Genomic DNA, 22,800 nt, shown 5'->3' on the forward strand with positions numbered 1-22,800 from the left:
TTCTGCTTTGTGCCTGCAGCTAGAACTGGATCTGCAATGTGACAAGTTCCCTTTAAGAAAAAAAATCACTAAATATTGGACCTAAAAATGGCAGTGTATTAAAAGAGGAACATTCATTTTATTTATTTTTTTCTAACATCCCAGGAAGACGTTTTTGGGGGATTTTTTAAAGTAGGTGACATCAAATCACGTTCCAAGCAAAAGTAAAATGAGATCCTATAGAGTAAAAGTATACAGATTTGGTGTATCCATTCCCCGCTGTTTCTCATTATTACAATGCAGGTGTCAGTCTTCACTGCAGTACCGGTATTCTATTTATGAATTACAAAGATCTGGATGAGCTCTGCTGTTGCTTCTGCCCAAATCTGCCGCCTGGAATTGAGAGAATGGGTAACGATAGAATTTAGGGTAAGCTGAATTATTCGGACCACAGACGAGTACGTGGATGTCCTGGGGCAGATATAGCTTTTCTTCCTTGTAGATGAGAGCTCATTTCCATACTTGTTTACTTATGGATCATTCCCAGTAAATAGATGCTAATACTACAATGGGTTTTTAGCTTGGGATGATCCGATAAGTCACAGCTGCGATACGGAGGATGCACATATTTATTATTAGAGAACCATGGGTTAATGAGGCGGTTAATATGTTAGTGTCGCGGGCGGGGAGGGGACGCTGCGCTCACCACGCTCGGGTCCGGCGCTGCTGCTCGGTGGCTCGAGCGGTGGGCCGGATCTGGGGACTCGAGCGGCGCTCCTCGCCCGTGAGTGAAAAGGGGTGGTGGTTGGTTTGGGGAATTTAGTCCGTGACGCCACCCACAGGTTGTGGTGAAGATGGGCACCACCGCTGCTGGTGACGGGGATCCCGGGAGCGATGGTGGGGAGCAGCTGGGATGTTGTTTTCCCCCTCTGTGGGTAGGGCTCGGTGGTCCCGGGCCCCGGTGTTGAGACGGGGAGGCAGGATTGGTGAGGTGCAGGGTTGCAGGGACAGCGCGGCGCGGTGCCGGATGGCACTGGTGTACTCACTCAGTAAGAAATGCACAAAGTCCTCGGTAAACCAAACGGCTGGATGGACGGGTCCCGCAGCCGGCTGCAGTGTCTCTCCCCGGACAGGTGATGGTGGCTGTCTTTCCCTACACCTCTGTGTACTTGTTTGACTACGATAGATTCCCAACGGTAGTCCGCTCCCCGGTGTATGGGTGCCGGAAGAGCCGTTTGCCCGCAGGCGCTGGCCCTTGGGTCTCTAGCCTTAGGCGGTAGCTGTATACCCTCACGATGTGGGTGGTTGCCTTCTAACGGGTCTTTGGCTGTTAGGAAACCCCTGGGGTTCCGGTCACACTCGGATTTGGCTGTTGACGGCGGCTCCAAGCCTAGCCGGGGTTCGATGGCCCTGCCTGTGTGTGCTGGCTTCACTTCGCTCCCCGGTCAGTACCGGCGGGCCGTCGCCTGTCCCTGGTCCTACGGTTCTGCGTCGATTCACCACTCCTGCAGGCGGCCACCTCCGTCTGCCAACCTTGCTGTCAGTGCCTGGGCCACAAACACAGACACTCTCCACTTCACTCCTCTCGTTTCAACCTCCTCAACTCAACTCCTAACTGAACTGAACTGGACTGGACATCAGACCCTGGGGGGAGGCAACAAGGATTTTGTGTTTGGCTAATGTTACTGTCTAGTGGGGGGGTGGGGTGTTACCTGTGACGACCTGGCTAGTCCAGGGCGCCACATTAGCCTTCGGCTGGTGATCCCTCGGCAGAGTTAAAATGTAATCGCTAGTGAAATATTAGGATTATCCCAGTTGTTAAAGGGGTTTGCAATCTGCAGGATAGGTGATCACCTAATGATTGGTAGGGGTCTAACTGCTGGGATCGGCAATGATTGGCAAAATGGTGCACTTTTATCCCCATTACAAATCATAGCAGCAGATTGGATGCCCGGCTGATCCTCCACTCGTTCCTAATGGGACTGCCAGAAAAAGCTGAATGGAGCGGCAGTCAAGCATGTGCACATAGCTGACCACTGCCAGGGATAAAAGTTCCCCAATCTGCTGATTGCTGTGCATCATGTGGATCGGTGGCATCTTATTTTCACAGGACCATCCCTTTAACTTTTTAAGAATTTAAGAAGAGGGAAAATAACTCAAAAGCTTATGTCCTAAATTATAGATCAGCTATAATTCTGATCTAAATAGACCTACAGATATTGGAGATGGCTGTAAAAAGCCATGAAATCTGTCATCCACCATTAAATATATAACCTGAGCATGAAGAATAAAATACCTGATGATTAGCCACCAGGTATGGTATTCCACATTTTTGGAATGACATATCATTAATTAGACTGAATTGAATTCTGCAGAGGATAGAGAAGAGGATGGACACTGTAGAAGAGGAATATGTTAATGATGTGGCGTGTATGGAGAGGGGGAACCCAACCTTTATTGATCTCATGCCCTTTGTTACCGGCTAGTTAGAACTTGTGCATTATCCCATAGAAGAAATGTATATGTGAAGCCCCGCAGGTGTTGTATCAGTGCATACCTTCAGGGACTCCACGTAGCTGGTGCTGGTCACAGGTAGGGAATCTTCAGTTTTTGATCGTGACGCCACTCTCAGTATTTGCGGTCAGAGGGGACCGCCACTGCAGGTTAGAGGACGCCTGGGGCTGATGGTGGGTGCAGTCGGGTGTAGTAGCCTCCTGAGAGTGAGGCAAGCCCCAGGGCCCTTTGTAAAGCTGTAGTACCACAAGTCGCAGAATGACCACACACAGGCAGAGTGTCTTTCAGGGTTTTTACTCACTTCAGGTGGCAGGGTGAGTAACCCGGGCGTAGCTGGGATGAACCAGGTGGGAACCAGGTATCCTTCCGGCTGACTGTATGAGGGTGACTACAAACTCGCCTTCCTTAGCCCTTGGTGGTTTGGGGTGACCCCGACTTTGAGTCCCTATGGGGGTCACCCAGGGAAGATGCTCCAAGCCTCTCTCCCCTTCTTGTGTTGCCGTGTGCTTGTTCCCCGGGCCAGGCCACTCCAGCCTCTTGCCTCCTGTGACCTATGGGCCCTACTTGCGGTTACGTGGCTGCGGCTTTTGGTTGTTGTGGTGTGGGCTGTAAGAGCCCCACACCGGCAGGTTTAGCAGGGAAAGGTGAATCTATCCTCGCTTCGGGATCTGCCGCCCGGTTGGGCCTGGTGCTCTCTAGAAGTCTCCTTACTTCCCACTCCGTGCACTCTCTAGCTGAAGCTGGCTTTCAGGCAGCACTCCTAGTTGACCGTTCTCCCCCGTCTGTAGCCACTGCGCGGGCGCTGTTAGACAGCATCAGCCCCACAGGTCTGCTCCTCACTGAGCCCTCTGGAGTTCTCTGCTCTAACTGACTCACTGCTCCTCCTCTCCTGTTCTTGCCTACGCCACCTAGCAACCAGACTCTCCACCACACCCCTTGAGAGGAGATGGAGGCTTTTTAACCCCCTGCCACTATTCCAGTGGAGGTATAGGCTTTGCCCCCTCCTGGGATCCCCAGGGGTCCTCTCATGGGTACATGTGTGAGACCTGATCACTATGCGCCTGTGTTCCACACCCCTATCAGCCATCTGGATTACCTGTATTGTACTGTCCCCAGCATGGGTGCAGTACTCAGTGGTGCCTGACCAGGTCAGGGGCGCCACATTCCCCCTTAGTTATCACCAGCACGTCCTCGGGCTGCAAGACAACATTTTAAAATGCATAAAACATTAAAACATGTAAAACATTTTTAAAACCACCAGGTATCAGACATCACCACCCTCCACCCACAAGTCCGTTAACCCACCCAAAACCCTCTCAGGAGGCAGGTCACCGGTCCTGTTGGTAACCAGGTCTGGGCCATCTACTTCCCCAGACCTTTCCTCCAATCTTCCTCTCCCGTTGGCCGCGACTTCAGCCACTTCTGGCAGGATGTAGAGGCGGCTTTCATGGGCTGGTGGTTTCAGGGTATACCTGGCCTGGTGGATCCGCGCCGTCAGCCTCTTCTGGCAGGATGCAGAGGTGGCCTCCACAGTTGGTGCTGACCAGGTACCCTCTTTGTGGTGGTGAGCCAAGGCCCCATAAACAGGCGTGCTCTCTGGTCGCAGGTGAGCCAAGGCCCTTTTCTACGGACGGGCCCCCCTGGTTGCAGACGAGCCAAGCCCCTAAACAGGCTGGCCCTGGTGGTGGTGCCACTGGTGTAACTATTTACACTGCGAGAGTTTGTGGCTATAGCAAGTTCATAGCCTTAAGTTTATTTCTCACAATAGTTTTTGTGGGCACATTCTTGAACTTTAAAACGTTGCAAACAAAACTTTCAAAACTTTAACTTCTGTACTTCTTTTCTGTACTTTACTTTACTCCTCTTTTTCACTAGGGCGAGGGCACGTTGGGCACTGGCACCTGTGACTTTCTTGCTCTTTGTCTCTTTCTTCATCTGTAGTTGCCTCATCTATAGGTTCTTTATCTTTCCTTTCTTGGTCTTCGTCTGTTTCCTTTTCTGCATCTGTTTCTTTATCTCTGTCTTGTCTTTCTTGTCTTTCTTGTCTTTCTTGTCTTTCTTGTCTTTCTTGTTGCAGGGGATGGCTGTAAGGTTTGTTGGGACATAGCGTTACGCCCAGAGCATACAATCCTCTTTCGCCTTGATGCAGGGTGAACTGAACGGAATCTCCCATCTTTAGATTTCTGCAAGGGTGTCCTCTTGGCAGATGAGCGTTCACATCTCTGCGGTTTACAAATATCCCTTCTTTTATTCCTGGTGCTACAATGAAGCCATAACCACTTTTCAAGTTGAAATCTTCCACTACGCCATAACACAGGGGTCCTCTAGCCTGGGCTTTGGACTCTCTCAACAAACGCTTCTCCTTTAGGTCTCTGGCGGTGACTGCTCTCTGTTCAGGAGACTGTGGTGCTGGAGCAAACTGTGTTCTTCTGCGCCGTGTCCTGCGGGCTGGATCCATGCCTGTGGGCTCCCAGGTGAAGCTCTTAGGCAGCTCTTCTTCTGCAGAGGGGGTCAGGTCCTCCTCGTCCCAGCGGGAGTATGGCAGCATTTCCGGCTCTGAATACACAACTGCTACTGGTGACACTGGAGTCGGAGTCAACCCTTCTGCTCCCTGGCCTCCTCTCCCCCTTAGTTCTTCCTGGCACTCCAGCTGTGGCAGTGCCGGGGATGGATGCTCTTCAGCCGGCCCAGGTGAGGGACTCTTTGGTGTAGCTGCAGCAGGAGTTAGCAGGAGACTCTTTGGGGTATGCGGAGGGGGTATGTACTGGCTCACCAGCCATTGTGGAAATTTGGCCTCCAGGTCAGCCTTCATCTGCCAATATGCAGGGTCTTCACCCACCGTGGGCTGCCTATCAGGGACCTCTGTGGACCGGGGAGCGGTGTCTGCTCTGGCCTTACAGGCCGGGGTAAATGCTGAGGTAGTCTTTTCTTGGCGGGCCGCGCCCTGTATGGCGGCGGCCTGGTCTTGGCGGGCCGCGCCCTGTATGGCGGCGGCCTGGTCTTGGCGGGCCGCGCCTGGCATGGCGGCGGCCTGGATCAGTGTCGCTGTTGCAGGGGGCTCTGTGCAGGCTGGGCTGGACGTCGCTGCAGCAGTCTGGGCTTGGCGGGCCGCGCCCTGTATGGCGGCGGCCTGGTCTTGGCGGGCCGCGCCCAGGATGGCGGCGGCCTGGTCCTGGCGGGCCGGGCAGGGCATCGCTGCAGGGACTGGGTCTTGGTGGGCCAAGCAGGGCATCGCTGCAGCCGCTGGGGCCTGGAGGGCCGCACCTGGCGTGGCTGCGGCCTGCTTCAGCGTCGCCGCACCGGACGCCTCTTCAGGGACCGCGGACGTGGCAGCAGGGGTCGGGGCACTTGCGCGGGCCGGGGCATCATTCGACTCACCCGTTGTTGGTAGCACTGGGGTCTGCGTCGTCGCCGTCCCGCCTGACACCCGGCATGCAGCTCTCCCTTCATAGGCCCGAACCGCCGCGGTCAGCTCCTGCAGTTCCATCCGTTCCTCCCGAATCTGCTCCACGACCCGGGTCTCCAGCCGGTTGCAAAACTGGGCCAGCTCTCGGTACCACCAGGCAGCGGAGCCTGGTTCTGGGTTCCTGCGGTCAGACGCCATTTCTTCCGCGCCGTCTTCTGCACGGTCTCCCAGCAGTGGACTCTTCGCTGCCTCCTGTAACAAGCTGTCCAGTTTCTGCTCTGCCTCTTTCAGCAGCTCCGCTCCCAGCAGCAGGCTTGTGGCTCTCTTTCCTTCCCGCCGTCTCTCGACGCTTCCACTCTCATAGCTGGCAAGGTCAGAACTCTGCAGGGGATCTCTGGGTAGCCACACCTCTTCGTGGGCGGTAACTTCTCCCAGCGCGGGCTGCTGTTGTTTTTCAGCGCGCTTTTCATGGTGGCAATATGGCGGCGCTTCCAATTTTTCAAGCGGACCGCCCCGGCACATGGTCACCTGTCTGGACAGGTCTAGTCCTTATCCTGTTCGTGACGCCAGATGTGAAGCCCCGCAGGTGTTGTATCAGTGCATACCTTCAGGGACTCCACGTAGCTGGTGCTGGTCACAGGTAGGGAATCTTCAGTTTTTGATCGTGACGCCACTCTCAGTATTTGCGGTCAGAGGGGACCGCCACTGCAGGTTAGAGGACGCCTGGGGCTGATGGTGGGTGCAGTCGGGTGTAGTAGCCTCCTGAGAGTGAGGCAAGCCCCAGGGCCCTTTGTAAAGCTGTAGTACCACAAGTCGCAGAATGACCACACACAGGCAGAGTGTCTTTCAGGGTTTTTACTCACTTCAGGTGGCAGGGTGAGTAACCCGGGCGTAGCTGGGATGAACCAGGTGGGAACCAGGTATCCTTCCGGCTGACTGTATGAGGGTGACTACAAACTCGCCTTCCTTAGCCCTTGGTGGTTTGGGGTGACCCCGACTTTGAGTCCCTATGGGGGTCACCCAGGGAAGATGCTCCAAGCCTCTCTCCCCTTCTTGTGTTGCCGTGTGCTTGTTCCCCGGGCCAGGCCACTCCAGCCTCTTGCCTCCTGTGACCTATGGGCCCTACTTGCGGTTACGTGGCTGCGGCTTTTGGTTGTTGTGGTGTGGGCTGTAAGAGCCCCACACCGGCAGGTTTAGCAGGGAAAGGTGAATCTATCCTCGCTTCGGGATCTGCCGCCCGGTTGGGCCTGGTGCTCTCTAGAAGTCTCCTTACTTCCCACTCCGTGCACTCTCTAGCTGAAGCTGGCTTTCAGGCAGCACTCCTAGTTGACCGTTCTCCCCCGTCTGTAGCCACTGCGCGGGCGCTGTTAGACAGCATCAGCCCCACAGGTCTGCTCCTCACTGAGCCCTCTGGAGTTCTCTGCTCTAACTGACTCACTGCCCCTCCTCTCCTGTTCTTGCCTACGCCACCTAGCAACCAGACTCTCCACCACACCCCTTGAGAGGAGATGGAGGCTTTTTAACCCCCTGCCACTATTCCAGTGGAGGTATAGGCTTTGCCCCCTCCTGGGATCCCCAGGGGTCCTCTCATGGGTACATGTGTGAGACCTGATCACTATGCGCCTGTGTTCCACACCCCTATCAGCCATCTGGATTACCTGTATTGTACTGTCCCCAGCATGGGTGCAGTACTCAGTGGTGCCTGACCAGGTCAGGGGCGCCACATATATAGATCCGGATAATTGGTAGTGGGAATGAGCCATCCTACAAACGCTCGTCTAAAGGGGCCAAGGGTGAACGTGCGAGGTTCTCTGCTCTATATGTCATGGATGGTTTCTACTAAGTTGCGATTTCCTTTGGAATAAACAGAAAACCATAAAGGTTTGGCAGTTCTTATATAGATGGAGGGGTTTGTGCGACCACAAGTCAGAATAGAAGGGAACAAACATGAGAATGTCGCCCGCAGAGAGGAGGGAGGAGAAGGAAAAAACAAGGAAGGGTGTTTATATCTGTGTCTCAAGGGTCGATCAGAAAACTCAGCCCCATAACTCCAAAATATATGTGGACCCACTGGTCAAGTTTGGATCTTTCCCAATCCTAAATGTTGTGGGTGTCAATCACAGCTGCACACCAATGGGTACTGTGCTGTGCTCATGGAGATATTAGTACATACCAGTGTATCCAAATGCCATTATCCCTCTTAGGCTACATTCACATGACTGTCCCGTTTTTGCGGTCCGCAAAAAACGGTCCTGTTTTTCCACGGATATATCCATGTGACATCCGTATCCATTCCATTCCGAATATGGTCCGTGTACCATCCGCGTGCCTTCCGAGTTTTTTCGCGGACCGCAAGAAAAACGGAAGGAGAGTTACATACAGTCAAAAGCTAGAAATATACATAGCTGGCTAGCTAGCTGGCTAGATAGACGGATGGATGGATGGATGGAGGGATAGATGAATGGAATGTTCCACTCCCTGCATTTTGTAATCTTGCACCCTTTAGTGCCTTTCATTAGTCTTGTACTTAGCTAAAAAAATAAATAAATAATTTAAAAAAATGATGTTGGGTCCTCCCTATAATTTGTAGCCAACTAAGGTGAAGCAGACAGCGGCAGCCTGCAGGCCGCAGCTGGAAGCTTCACCTTGGCTGGTAATCCAAAACAGAGGGCACCCCATGCTGTTATTTTATATTAAATTAAATAAATAATTTAAAACAAAAAACATGAGCTGCCCCCAAATTGAATCACCAGCCAAGATAAAGCGGACAGCTGTGCTCTGGTACTCTCAGGCTGGGGGGGTCCACGGTTATTGGACCCTCTCTAGCCTAAAAATAGCAGGACGCAGCCGCCCCAGAACTGGCTCATCCATTAGATGCACCAATCCTGGCGCTTCGCACAGGCTCATCCCATTGCCCTGGTGCGGAGACAAATGGGGTAATATATGAGGTTGATACCAGGTGTGTAATGTCACCAGGCATCAAGCCCTGGCATTTGTGATGTCACAGCGTCTTTCAGTTACCAAACGACAAACAAATTTTTATTTGAAAAAAATTCCCCAACACATTCCCTCTTTCACCAATTTATTAAAAAGAAAAAAAAAATCTGGGTCTGGCGTAATCCAATAAGGGGGTTCCACGACGAACCATACTCACTGTCCCAGTCAATGAAGAACAGAATGCTCACCATTGGCTGGGAGAGCAGTGCAGTGACCTAAGCTAACATCATTAGGTCAGGCCACATCACTGCAAGCCATGATGAGCGCTGACGTCATGAGGTTAGCTGAGTTCATGACCTGCGGTGATGAACTATGCTGAACTCATGACGTCAGCGCTCATCACTGAGTTCAATGACCATCGCAATCTCACTCTCACCGCGAGTCTCGCAGGAGCCCATGACGTCACCGCTAGTTACAGTCTCAGGCCACCCCCGAGACTTGAGGTGATATCGCTGCGGGCATGGAAATCAGTGACAAGCGCTGATGTCACTAGATCAGCGAAGATCGTCACAGCAGGTAATGATTTTATCTAACCTACTGATATTGGTACTCGTCATCCCCGAAGCTGCTTGCACACTGCTGTGCGAGTAGATGCTGACACACTGCTGTGTGAGCAGCTGTGGGGCTGCCACGGGAGTGGAACACAGACTGCAGGGGCACTGATAGACGGAAGCCACACGGAAGTGCTTCTGTGTGGTTTCCGGGGATTTTGCGGACACATTGACTTGTATTGAGTCACGGTCCACATTTGCGGAACAGAATAGGACATGTTCCATAATAACAGAACGGACATACGAACACCGATGTGTTTTTTATAGAAACTGATGGCACTTGAAGTGTGCACCACAAAAAAAACCTGTTAACCCACCCACGGAAGTGCTTTGTTTATGGCTGGCTGTATGCGGGCGGAGACCCGAACTGCCCAATTAGTGACTTCCATTGTGGTTCAGGTCAAGTCCGGGTCCTAAACTGAATTTTATCTAAAGTCCAGCTGAACCCAGTGAAGCAAAATTCCACTGGTCCAATTATCCCTACAGTTCAACGCCAGGGTGGATTTGCCTAGGTAATTATTATGGACATGTGTTCCTTATACTATACCTCATCCTAGACCACTTTTGTCAATCACTATGTCTCATTCTGGATACTTCTCTGTGTCTCATAAGAGGCATCTTTTAATCTGTTTTTTTTTATTATGTTCAATAAAGTATTATTGATTTTATCTGTCCATTTTTTCTTTTCAATTTAGTCCTGGAAGTTCTTCCCATTCCTGAGCAGTTGTGTTGCCAAATAACTCAACTGCCAGAAGTGACTGTCATGATGTAACTGTTGTATAACAAGGGATCTCCCTCATGCTAGAGGACCCTAGGCAGTCTCTAACCTCAGGGTTACTCCTATTGGTGGATGTGATGGTGTGATATTGTGGGTTGTATATCATTTTGTGTAGGTTCGTATTTTAGGCATGGTGCTCTGTCCATTCTATGTATTATTTGTCCTGTCTGCAGGGTTATAACACCCTGCAGTTCTTCTGTCCCTATGTGTGGGGGAGGGGGGCCTGGAATCCACCCAAACTCTTTGTTTACCTGGGAGATTATTCAATCAGGCTGGGAAGGACAAGAGACAAGCAGGAAGATTAATCCTCTGGGGGAAAAGCTGCGGTTACAGGCAGTCCAGAGAGCTGTTGAGAAACCCCGATTTCCCTGGAAAATGACTGCTGGAGTATTGTGACTCATCCCTGGGACATTTATCCCATTACTGGACTACTTTACCCTCTATGTGGTGGATTATTTTATGGACCTTCTGTCTTGCTTGGAATAAATGTTCTTTGGATTGCTCAATCATCTCTCACTCTGTTGATTGTGTGATATTGAAGAAGGACCCTGTGACAGTGGAGATGCCTGAATCCTGTTCCTGGCCCTTCTCCTAACCAGATCAAATGTGATACCCCCCCTTCCACCAGGGAAGGACGGGACAAGAGTATGATGTTAACCACAGATAAAGACAGACAAGAGAAAACCAAAACTCTGACACCCTGCATACACACACACACACACACACAGGATTAGATAATAAGAGATTCAGGAGAAAACACAAGAGTAGCAAGAAAGCTACAAAAGACAGCAGGGGTAAAGTCCATAACTGCACAAAGCAAAAAGCACTACTTCCACCAGATAGTCTGGAACACCATACACCACCAGACCAAGTAAGATAAACTATAGCTGGCATGGATGGAAGGATTCAACCAGCATAAATAGGAGGGGAGAAGATGTGATTGGCTTCCCAACATCATGCGATCAAAGGAGATTAACAAGCAGACTAGCAGAGATTAACTCGACAGCCGAGTCTGCCTGCATTAATCCCAGACACAAGAGAACTTTTCAGGCGGAGTGTCACAATCTGTAATCTGAACAGAATCTAATGTGGCCATGACAGTTGGCAAATTTTGTAAAATTCTCCACATGACATTGACGTAATCGGATGGTATCGTGCACATCCTGGGGACACCGGAGCCTTGGGTGCCGCCATCATCCAAGAGGGCATCATGCTGAATGTGTACCACATGTGAGCTAGGGTAAGCAAACGTTATAATCTGATCTCCATAACTGTTTATACTCCTGATGAAGTTGTGTGTAATAACGAAACGTGCATTGAGGATACATCTAGGGAAATAGTGAGTTATTATTATACCATCATGATGACAGGTACTATACTCTGAATAACACATTTATTAGTGTTGCACTGTATATTCAAGTCTCTTTAGCTTTCCTGATATATTTTTTATCTCATATATATTACTTATAAGTATTATGCTGTATGATTTGACTTGCTAAGTATAATTACACTATATAGGCACCAGGACTTTCCATATGCCATTTTCTATTACTATATATAATAATTTTACCCATCCCGCACCCTGTGTGTCTATTTTGTTTCAACTTAATTTAAAGTATTGTAAACGCCCTCCTTTTCTTTTATCTTCTTATTATCTGCTTTTTATTATTAAAATATATTTTTACGTACAGTATATTAGCAATTTTTTGCCATCATATCTAATTAAGAACTGTAATTGATATGCTATGTCCTTATATCTACATGAATGGACCCGAGGAAGCGTATTCATACGCGAAACAGCCGTCGTCTGTGAGGGGGCTCGCTGTCTGCTCTGCTCCTGCCACTTTTACTGCACCTTATCCTAATAAAGAAATTTGCTGGATTTCGGTGAGTGCCGTCCCTTTCCTGAATTGGATTCGGTTACTGAATGTTATGTTGCATTGGACGTGCACCTCGTCACCAGCTACGTGGAGAATCCCTGTCCACACCTTGGATTTTTGCAATTGCTGATGTGAGTGGGTGGCTTGGTGCGGCATCTCCCCTCTGTTGATTTTCTGTTTCAAATCCTACTTGGAACATATAGAGAACACCTCACATGCGGATAATCGGGGACTCACCTGCTCAGACTTTCTCAACGCACCCAGAGGTCTCTTCAGTGTAAGACAATGTGTTGCGATTTCTTCACTTTACATGGAGGATTTCTTGGTTCCTCTAGTAGCAATGTAGACTTTCCACAAGTAGAGTTACATTCATGAGATCTCCTTACAGAGGATCAGGCAGAAGGAAATGTCTTGCACACATTTGCAGGATTCTGTAATAAAGAAGATGAGATTTAGGACATATGAGAAGACCAGTGATCCTCCCATGATCTTATGCATCCTACTGCATGTAGGATGTTTCGTGAGGAAGAGTGAAGTCAGGGCGACCTGGCTCTTCTTGTGTGGACAACATTGTGCCTGATCATTAGTAGTCAGCAGACAGTGAGGTCACGACGATCATAAATACATCAGTCAACAAGGGATTGTCAAAAATACAACTATCACCATTATTTTCTCTTGAAGGTTCTGCACAGAGGATGAGTTTGGAGGATGCACAACATCTTACTACAGGAAAATACAACCTCCGTGGGCTGCCATAAATCTCCTTTGAGTACAACCACGATCCCCAACCTGTGGCTTACCAACAGCTGCAAAACTTGTAGTTTCATGATAGCTGGAGAGCAACAGGCTAAAGACCACCATTAGTGAGGTATATTCCATCAAGACATTTCTTGCTCAACCCCTGCCCATGACCTTTTCTATGACCTACAGCAGAGTGGAGATGAGCGATCCTGATCGGTAAAGATCGGAAAATGATAAAATCGTACGATCGTTGGCCAGTTGGTGGGAATGGACATCTGAACATTTACCGCAAAAGTCGTTGATCTTGCCAAGGATCGGTAAATGTTCGGATGGAAAAAAACATCCTCTCCATGCCAATCAGAGTCATGTCAAGTATTGGCATAGCTGTGATTGCCACGGTAAAATAAATCACAGCCATGTCAAGCATTGGCATGGCCGTGATTAACCACTGTAAAAAAAAAAAAAAGGAATGAAAAGGGTTACAACAGTACATGCTTACTGAGTCTACCGCAGCTACAGCGCTAGTTCCAGGGTGGATAATTATCCCTCATCCATATTCCCCGCCCACCGGTGTCTCTGATTGACTGCAGTCAGACTGCACCCACAGACAGTGTCTGTGATTATTTGAAATCACAATTACTGTCTGTGTCATTATAATGGTGTAAAATAAATATATAAAAATGTCATAGAGTCCCCTGTATTGATAAAAGCACAGATAAAGCCCATGGCTACAGGCTGCAGTCTCCAGCCCTGCACTTATCGTGCCTGTGTATCAAATAAGAGGAGCCGCATGATAAAGCCCAACAGCTGGGGGTTGGTATTCTCAGGCTGGGGAGGCCCGTAGTTATTGCCTCCCCCCAGCCAAACAATAGCAGTCTGCAGCCATCCAGGATTGTTGCATCCATTAGATGTGACAATCTTGGAACTTTACCTGGCTCATCCCAATTGCTCTGGTGCCGTGGCAATCTGGGTAATAAGGAGTTATTCGCAGCTCATAGCTACCACTAAGCCCTAGATTAGTATGGAAGGTGTCTATGAGACACCCCCCCCCCGCATTACTAATCTGTAAGTGAAAAGAAAAAAACACAATCACCAAAAAAATTCTTTATTTGTAATAAAATACAAAAAGTGTTTTTGTATATTTCTTTTCATTTACATATTAGTAATGCGGGGGTCTCATAGACGCCTCCCATTACTAATCTAGGGCTAGTGGCAGCTGTGAGCTGCCATTAGCTCCTTATTGCCCCGATTGCCACTGCACCAGGGCAAGGCTGCACCAGGGTGGCTGTAAGCTGCTATTTTTGGTGCACTACATCCGATCACACTGTTGTTACCCCATTGTAAGCCAAACGAACACTGCAAGCGACTCGCACTAGGCTGACCACCAAGCATACCAAAGCACAGCAATGCTCGTGTGAGTGGTTTGCATACATAAAGCATCTGAACTCCGAACCCGAACTCTATTTTTTTTTGTAAAGTCTGTGTTTGATACAAACACCGAACCCTGAGGGTACAGTACTTCTGTTTATTACCTGAAAACACATTGATTTTAAAGGTTGATTCCTAACATAACAAGTAAAATTGCTGATTGATGGGGGTCTGACTGTGGGCCCCCTGCCAATCTCATGTATTGGACTTTTATATCCTGAAAATAGAGCTGTGCAGTCCAGTCTTTAATGTAGTGTAGGGTCTACATTGATTGTCTATGGAACTGTCAGAGAAAGCTGAGCTCTGATATTAACAGCAGTCCCATAGACAATGAATGGACATGAGGCCAAACATGTGCTGCTCCTCTACATTGAAGGCGGACTACGCAGACCCCCATTCTCAGTATTTCCAAGGAGCCCAGCAGTTGATCAACAACATAACTTGCTAATATTTTGGGAATATCCCTTTATATAATGCTTCATTTCTCCTGTAGAGGCGCTGTAGAATAATTGAACACAAGGTGCCAGATTCTATTTCCTAAAGATTTTCACCTGAATAGCAGTCGCTGATTGGCTGCAGTGGTTACGAGACATAACAATTTAATGTAATACAGCTCCGACATTGCAGAAGGGTGCCAGTCCGTATGTGTGGACTTTGAGGCTGCTTGTCCGTATGTGTGGACTTTCAGACTGCCTGTCCCTATGGGTGTACTTTGAGGCTGCCTGTCCGTATGGGTGGACTTTGAAGTTGCCTGTTCATATGGGTGGACTTTGAGGCTGCCTGTCCGTATGGGTGGACTTTGAGGCTGCCTGTCCGTATGGGTGGACTTTGAGGCTGCCTGTCCGTATGGGTGGACTTTGAGGCTGCCTGTCCGTATGTGTGGACTTTGAAGTTGCCTGTCCGTATGGGTGGACTATGAGGCTGCCTGTCCGTATGGGTGGACTTTGAAGTTGCCTGTCCGTATGGGTGGACTTTGAGGCTGCCTGTCCGTATGGGTGGACTTTAAGGCTTCCTGTCCGTATGTGTGGACTTTCAGACTGCATGTCCGGATGTTTGGACTTTGAGGCTGCCTGTCCGCATGTGTGGACTTTCAGACTGCCTGTCCCTATGGGTGGACTTTGAAGTTGCCTGTCCCTATGGGTGGACTTTGAGGCTGCCTGTCCGTATGGGTGGACTTTGAGGCTGCCTGTCCGTATGGGTGGTCTTTGAGGCTGCCTGTCCGTATGGGTGGTCTTTAAGGCTTCCTGTCCGTATGTGTGGACTTTCAGACTGCATGTCCGGATGTTTGAACTTTAAAGCTGCCTGTCCGTATGGGTGGACTTTAAGGCTTCCTGTCCGTATGTGTGGACTTTCAGACTGCCTGTCCGTATGGGTGGACTTTGAAGTTGCCTGTCCGTATGGGTGGACTTTCAGGCTGCCTGTCCGTATCGGTGGACTTTGAGGCTGCCTGTCCGTATGGGTGGACTTTGAGGCTGTCTGTCCGTATGGGTGGACTTTGAGGTTGCCTGTCCATATGGGTGGACTTTGAGGCTGCCTGTCCGTATGGGTGGACTTTGAGGCTGCCTGTCCGTATGGGTGGACTTTTTTTTATTCTATGGGGGACACAAAATCAGTTGAGAAAGATAAGTCCAAAATTGAACAACCCCTTTAAGGCTGATCATTGAAAAAGTCCCAGAAGCTGGAAACCTTTTGATCAACTTATCATTAGGGTGACCTATTTGTCAAAAAATGAAAAAAATGAAAGAAATTAAACTTTTTCTATAAAACTGTTTCCACCACATTCTGAATATTTTTCTATGAGACCCCCTTGGGACAGGATTCTAGGAACAGGACGGAAACACAATCTTCAGACCCCAACCCTCGGCGATTCGATCTATTAATTAATTATAATTCTTCTTATATCAAATCCAAATTTTTGCTTTCTCCCTCACATCTTTTTTTTTTTATCTCGTTACCTAGAATGTGAACGGAATAGAAAATCGACTCTGGGCTATTATTAACTTTTTTTTTCCTCCAAGAAGATGCCGCCTCGTTCAGACATAACTCATAAGGGTCAATTTATATCAGTTTGGAAAGTCTCTCGACGCCGTATTTCATAAAGTCTTTTTACCCAATACACAAATGCAAAAAAGCTTTGAACTTCGTTCTATTTTTTTCTTTTTTCGAGAGATCACGTCGGGAATATTAAGACAATGGCACAAAACTAATAGAGAAGAAGAATAAGAAGTAAAGCAGCACATTGTGAATACAAAGCAAAATGACAAAAAAAAAAAAGAATATGCAAAAATTCAATAAAAGTTTAAACTCACGGATGAAGTGGTTTAGGAGCCGCCGGGTAACTCGGAGAGATTTTTTTCGCTGGATGCCAAAATTCCAGCTTCGTTCCCTCTTCCTCAAATATACACTCGCAGGCTGGGATGACTGGCCGGCTTTCACAGGGATGTTTGTTCCTACAGTCTCTGCGCAGCTTTCGGTGCCCTCCCACTTAATTCAAGGTAGACCGTCAGAACTTCCACGGAAAGGTATTCCGCAGCCTCTTATTGCCCCCTCAAGGCCCAACACCCTGTGACAAATATATTCCAGCAAATGACAAACTGCAGCCCTTTTATAAACTGACATTCTTCGCAGTAGATCCTTGTAAATTCGCTATGAAAAAGATGTAGCAGAGCTGAGTTTGTCAGATGCAGCGGAGTTATTTTTCTATTGGTCTGAGGATGCACAAAAAAAGTAGTAAATAACTTCACCATTACTTTACACATAAGAAGCAATTCAGCTCTGCTACATCTTATACCACTAAAGAGGTTTTCCGGTGGAAACAATTTATTAACTATCCACAATGTAGGATTATACTTATCGATCTGTGGGGGTCTCATCACTGGGGGCAGCCCTTTTATCCCATTAAGGCCATGTGCGCACGTTGCGTTCTGCCGAATGCAGCTTTTTCACGTTTTTGTTTTTTTTTACTTACACGCTGCGGAATAGAATGCAACGTGCGCACATGGCCTAAAACCCATGATCCACCGCTGCTCTATTCACCCCTAAGGCTATGTGCCCACGCTGCAAAAAATGCGCGGATTTTACCGCGGATTTCTCGCGGAAAAGCCGCAGATTTTCCAGAAATCTGCAGCACAGCTACTCCCCAGCCATTTCTATGGCATTTGGGAAATGCAGTGCCCACGCTGCTAATTTTTCCGCAGCGGAAATCGTGCGGATTTTCGTGCGGAAAAATCTGCAGCATGTCAATTATTGTTGCGGATTTTGCCTATTCAATTGGATTAAAAAAAACGCAAATCCGCAACAAAATCCGCGTCAAATCTGCATCAAATCCGCACCTATGAAAAGGTGCGGATTCCGGGGGAAAGCTGCGGATTTTGATGCAGAAAAATCCGCAGATACAGAGTCCCGTGGGCACATAGGGCTGCTGTGCTTGGAACTATGTTTTTTCTGGCAGCCCCAAAGAGAATGAATGGAGCAGCCAGTGAAGGTGTTAAGTGCTCTGGGCATGACAGAGCACTTCCAGAGCCTGTCTCCTGAGGATAATATAAGCCTCTTTAGTTTCTGTGTAATGTCAGGGTGCAGGCAAGAAAATCAGGCAGTGAGTTATTGAGGTTAGTGCTGGGTGGGCTGATGCTCGAGAATGCAGCAACAGATATAAAATATCATGAAATGGTTTTACATGTTGAAGACCTGCATGCTCACATTTTGGAGAGTTGATCTACAGAGGCTGGTGCTGAGTGGGCTAGTGCTGGGTGGGCTGATGTTTGAAAATGCAGCAACAGATATAAGATATAGAGGTGTCAATGGATTTATATTTTGAAGACCTGCATGCCCAAATTTGGGGGGATGGTCTACAGAGGCTGGTGCTGGGTGGGTTGGTGCTCAAGAATGCAGCGACAGATATAAAATATCAAGGTGTCAATGGTTTTACATGTTGAAGACCTGCATTCCCATATTTGAGGGAGTTGATCTACAAAGGCTGGTGCTGGGTGGGCTGGTGCTCAGGAAGGCAGCAACAGATAGAAGATATCAAGGTGTCAGTGGCTTTAAATATTGGGGACCTGCATGCCCATATTTGGGGGAGTTGATCTACAGAGGCTGGTGCTGGGTGGGCTGATTTTTGAGACTGCAGCAACAGATAAGATATCAAGGTGTCAATGGATTTACATTTCAAAGACCTGCATGCCCATATTTGGGATTTGGGGGAGTTAATCTACAGACGTTGGTGCTGGGTGGGTTGATGCCCGAGAATGCAACAACAGATAAAAGGTGTCAATGGATTTAAGATTTGGAAGATCTGCATGCCCATATTGGGGGGGGTTATTTTCAGAGGCTGGTGCTGGGTGGGTTGGTGCTCGAGAATGCAGCAACAGATAGAAAATATAAAGGTGTCAATGGATTTACATTTCAAAGATTTGCATGCTTGTATTTGGGGGGGTTGATCTCCCTGATTGATTCCCTTTAAGGCTGGGTTCATACTCTACGTATTTGGTGTGGAATTTACATGCATATTTTTAGCATGTAAAATCCACAGCATTTTACAGTACCAGCAAAGTGGATGAGCTTTAAGTTGATCACATTCACATGCTGCGTTTTTCTTTTTTTTTTTTGCTGAATCTGGCACAAAAGTTGCTTTATATTGTGTCATCCAATGCGCGGCATTTCAATAGTTTTTGCAGAAATGCACCAGTATGTGCGGAAATCATGTTACAAGTGTGGCATCGGGGCATTCTGGGACCAGAAGATCACAGTGCATTAAGGATCACAGATCCTCTTTAGTGCCCACTCGCCAGTTACATTGAGTTGGAGTGTATTTAATTCCATGCAGTACTGCATTTCTATCCTGCAGTGATCTAACAGGTAGTTGTAACTTCAGCTGCAGCGACTCCCTTCTGCTATAAATATCCACTCAACACTCTTGACTATGCTGGCTATAGCTCATAGCTATGCTGACCATGTTGCAGGAACAGTGGTGTTGTTACTATTGCAGCTGCAAAGTTTCCTATGGAAGAATCCAAGGAATAAGCACACAAGCGTTTTTGTCTCTTTTCCTACCCGTTTGTCTTCCTTGTGTTGTCTTATTGTACTAACGTCTCGCTGGCCTTCACTAGTCAGGGTGGGTTCAGGGCCAGCAAGGGCCTAGGCACGTGACTGGCGTACAAGGGGAAGGACCCGTCTAGGAATGTTAGGGAGTGCAGGGGTCAGATGAGTGTTAGGAAGTGACCACACTCCCATCTCCCTAGCACCAAGGACTACCGTTGCATCGTTTCTCTGGTGCACCCTTTGTGTTGTGTCGCTCACCTGGTGGCCTCCCCTCCCTCAGCGTGACATTACCCCGGTGTTCCTGCTGTGTTGCGCCGCTTGTTGATCATTGCAGAAAAGATGAGTGGATTTCAGTTTAGCAATCTGCACCAACATTCCAACCTAGTTCACACCTTACATATATATTCTGTAGGAGAACCTGTCAGAAAGTGTTCAATTTCCCTGCAGCGCCTCCGCAGGAGGAAGGAGACATTACATGATATTGAGTTAAATCAGTTGGATGTCACTGGAGTCAATCGAGACATTCATCATATTATCTGCTGATGTAAAAGATAAGATAAGGACTAAAGACGTGAATACTTTTGCAACACATTTCAGTTTTAGTTTGCTTTTTTTCTAGCAGTAACATGCCCTGTACGTGCAACACACGCCGTGTTCGCAGGACGGGAAATGACACCAGATGCACCTCTGACTCGCAGGCCTGTGGTTAGCTGCAGCTGAGAGGTGCTAAACATTCCCGCCCCGAACACATCCCATAATGAACAGTCCAGCATTCATACACCTCCTGGAGATAACAGCTTTTATACATTTTATTACATTGGCCGAGCTTAAGATTTCTCCCTTTTAATCAGATGTCTGTTTTGCAAAAGAAACCACAGAAAGCAAAACTAAACATGTAATTAATGTACTCTTAGAAAAATATACATACCAACACATAGCCAGAGGAGGCCCGGTGTAGGGCAAGAAATAGGGACCACCCGCTGACCCCACAGATTCAGTTATAGCTTAAACCAGAGACATTTTTATATTTGCAATTTCAAAAGGATGAAAAAAATAAACAAAAACAATGTAATTACGAAGAAGCACTTTAAAGGGAATATGTCAATACATTTTTACATCTGGAAATAATGGTACGGTTGGGTAGGTGCTTGTTCCCCAAACAAAATGACACCTTTTTTTTAAAGAGATCCGATATACCAGTCATGAGAAAACTAGAGTAGAAGCCATATGCAAATTAAGCAGGGCGTGCACTGGGGGCGTGTCAGCTGCTTTTTCTACCCTTTTTCACTTCCTGTCAGATTTGAATATGGGACTTCACTAAATTTCTCATGACTGACACATCTGATCTCTACAAAAAATATATAATTTTTATTAAGGAACAAGTGTCTATACAGCCACAGGTTCTCTTTAAGGTCATTGTGGTTAGATACACATACACCTCCTCTACCCCGAAGGACCCCTCTAAAATTTTTTGTAACTGCACTTTTGCTTTTGGTCTTCCATATCTGTATCCTAAAAGTGTATATATAGTGTAGTGATACAGTATTTTATCATCATCGCATGTGACGGGCCCACGGGGTCTGGGGGGTTACTCGTCACCGGGCCGGTGTGGGGGGTGGGATGTCACAGCGGCCAGGCCCGGTTCCATGACCCTGGCGGTGTCAATAAAGATGGATGAAGGGAATATTTACAGGGGAGAAGAGTTTGTATTTGTAACGCCACCTGTGGTCTGCGGCTAATATAGGAGCCGCCGCTGCGGGAGGTATCCTCTGGGGCAGATGGTAGCGCAGCTCGGTTGGTGCAGCTCTCCACAGGCAGAGCTCAGGCCCCAGGGATGTTGGGAGTTGTGGTCTTTGTGATTTAACGTTAGGCTGCAGGACTGAGGACGCCGGTAATAACTGGACAACAAAGGGGCTGAAGTTTCCTTTACCTTTACTTGGCAGATGTTATTACAGGCCCGGGCATCTGGTCCAGAGGACAATGAGGGTCCGGTCAGCCTGGAGGCAATGAAGAGATTCACCTTGCAGGTGGGTTGGAGGCCTTTCTTGTTGCGCTAAGTGTGTGAGTCTCTGTGGCTTGGAGCCGGACAGTGACCCCCTTCCTAGTTGTTGTTGCTGTTTGTCCTTTCCCTTTTGGCGGGCAGCACAAGCCGGTTACGGGTACCGCCTGTGTAGCTACGGCCCCGAACTCTATCTAGCTACTTCACCTTTGGGTGTTCTTTTGGGCCAGGGGACTAGAAATCTCCTGCCCTCCAGGCTTCACTGATGGGGCTTTAGCACTCAACAGTCCAGGACCCTGGGGTCCTGCTTACTGTGCCTAGTCCTGGGAGAGCTATGTGAGACAGCTCTCTATCAGCGACCGTCTGTACTGTTCGCCTCTGATGGTCTGAAGTGTTTTACTTTCTGTTGCTGTGTGTGTGACTGTAAAGCTGGGGCCACACGGGGCACTAGTGCGATCCTCGCATGACACTCGGCTCACGCTGGCAGCACAGCAGGAGCAGAGTGTCATGCTAGTGTCCATGCGACTGAGGTCCAACTGTGCGAGCGGACCTCAGTTGCGGGGGGGGGCCCGGCTCTGAGGAGGGGCGGGTGGGATTTATCTTCCTCTCATCTCCGTAGCCAGCTATTGTGATTGTCGCTCTGCACGCATGGTATACCGGTGTACCGCGAGTGTAGTACGATTTTTCTCTCGCCCCATTCACTTGAATGGGTGCGAGAGAAAAGAGTCTCGTATTACAATCACAGCATGCTGCGATTGTTTTCTCGGTCCGATTAGGGCTGAGAAAATAATCGCTCATGTGCACTGACACACAGGCTAACATTGGTCCGAGTAGAATGCGATGTTTTATCGCACTCCACTCGCACTGATTTTCTCGCCGTGTGGCTTAGGCTTAACTCCTCCTCTAGACCAGTATACAGAGGGAAGCTCCCCTCAAAATCGGCTCTTGAGCTCCCCCTACTGGTCTAGAGTTAGGAAATGTGTATTAGTGGACCTAGCATGGGAGACCCCCTCCTTGCCTAGAGGCATGGCATCACCCCCTGTGAGGAGGACAACACCACTGTGGCTCCCAAACCTTTGGGGTGCCACATATGAATAGACCCTAAAAATGCATAAATGCTGAGCAACTTTTTCACATATTTTATTGAGAAGGGCATAGGCATAACTTAAAGATTTTGGGCACCAATGTACAATATGCAACAAGGGCCCCACCTACTATATGTTATTTAGCGTATACCGTAGAGGTCTTCTGTTGAGGTCGTATTCCAAAAATGTGGATCCACGAAACTGCAATCTGCTAGGTCCCGGTAGACCAACATGCGGAGTCTGTGGGCTTCACTTTTTAGACTCAAGAAAGAGGTTTGTACTTCCTGCAGAATGAGCTCCCAACTGCCATCTCAGGAATAGTCATGGGTGAGCAATAGCGGATGGTATATCGATAACGTAATCAGTAATTGCATGCTTCCTCCCAACAGTTGCAAATTTTGG

General features: G+C 48.3%; 1 protein-coding gene across 1 annotated transcript in view; it reads right to left on the reverse strand.

Annotated features, from left to right (window-relative positions):
* Window positions 1–12,410, reverse strand: part of LOXL4 (lysyl oxidase like 4) — a 124,085-nt gene extending 111,675 nt beyond the window's left edge. The window contains exon 1 of the mRNA XM_075352238.1: window positions 12,343–12,410. The gene's annotated coding sequence lies outside the window, so the exon portion shown is untranslated. The remainder of the gene's footprint in view (window positions 1–12,342) is intronic.
* Window positions 12,411–22,800: the final 10,390 nt, after the last annotated feature.

The sequence above is a fragment of the Anomaloglossus baeobatrachus genome, chromosome 5 (assembly GCF_048569485.1).
Source record: "Anomaloglossus baeobatrachus isolate aAnoBae1 chromosome 5, aAnoBae1.hap1, whole genome shotgun sequence".
Taxonomy (NCBI): domain Eukaryota; kingdom Metazoa; phylum Chordata; class Amphibia; order Anura; family Aromobatidae; genus Anomaloglossus; species Anomaloglossus baeobatrachus.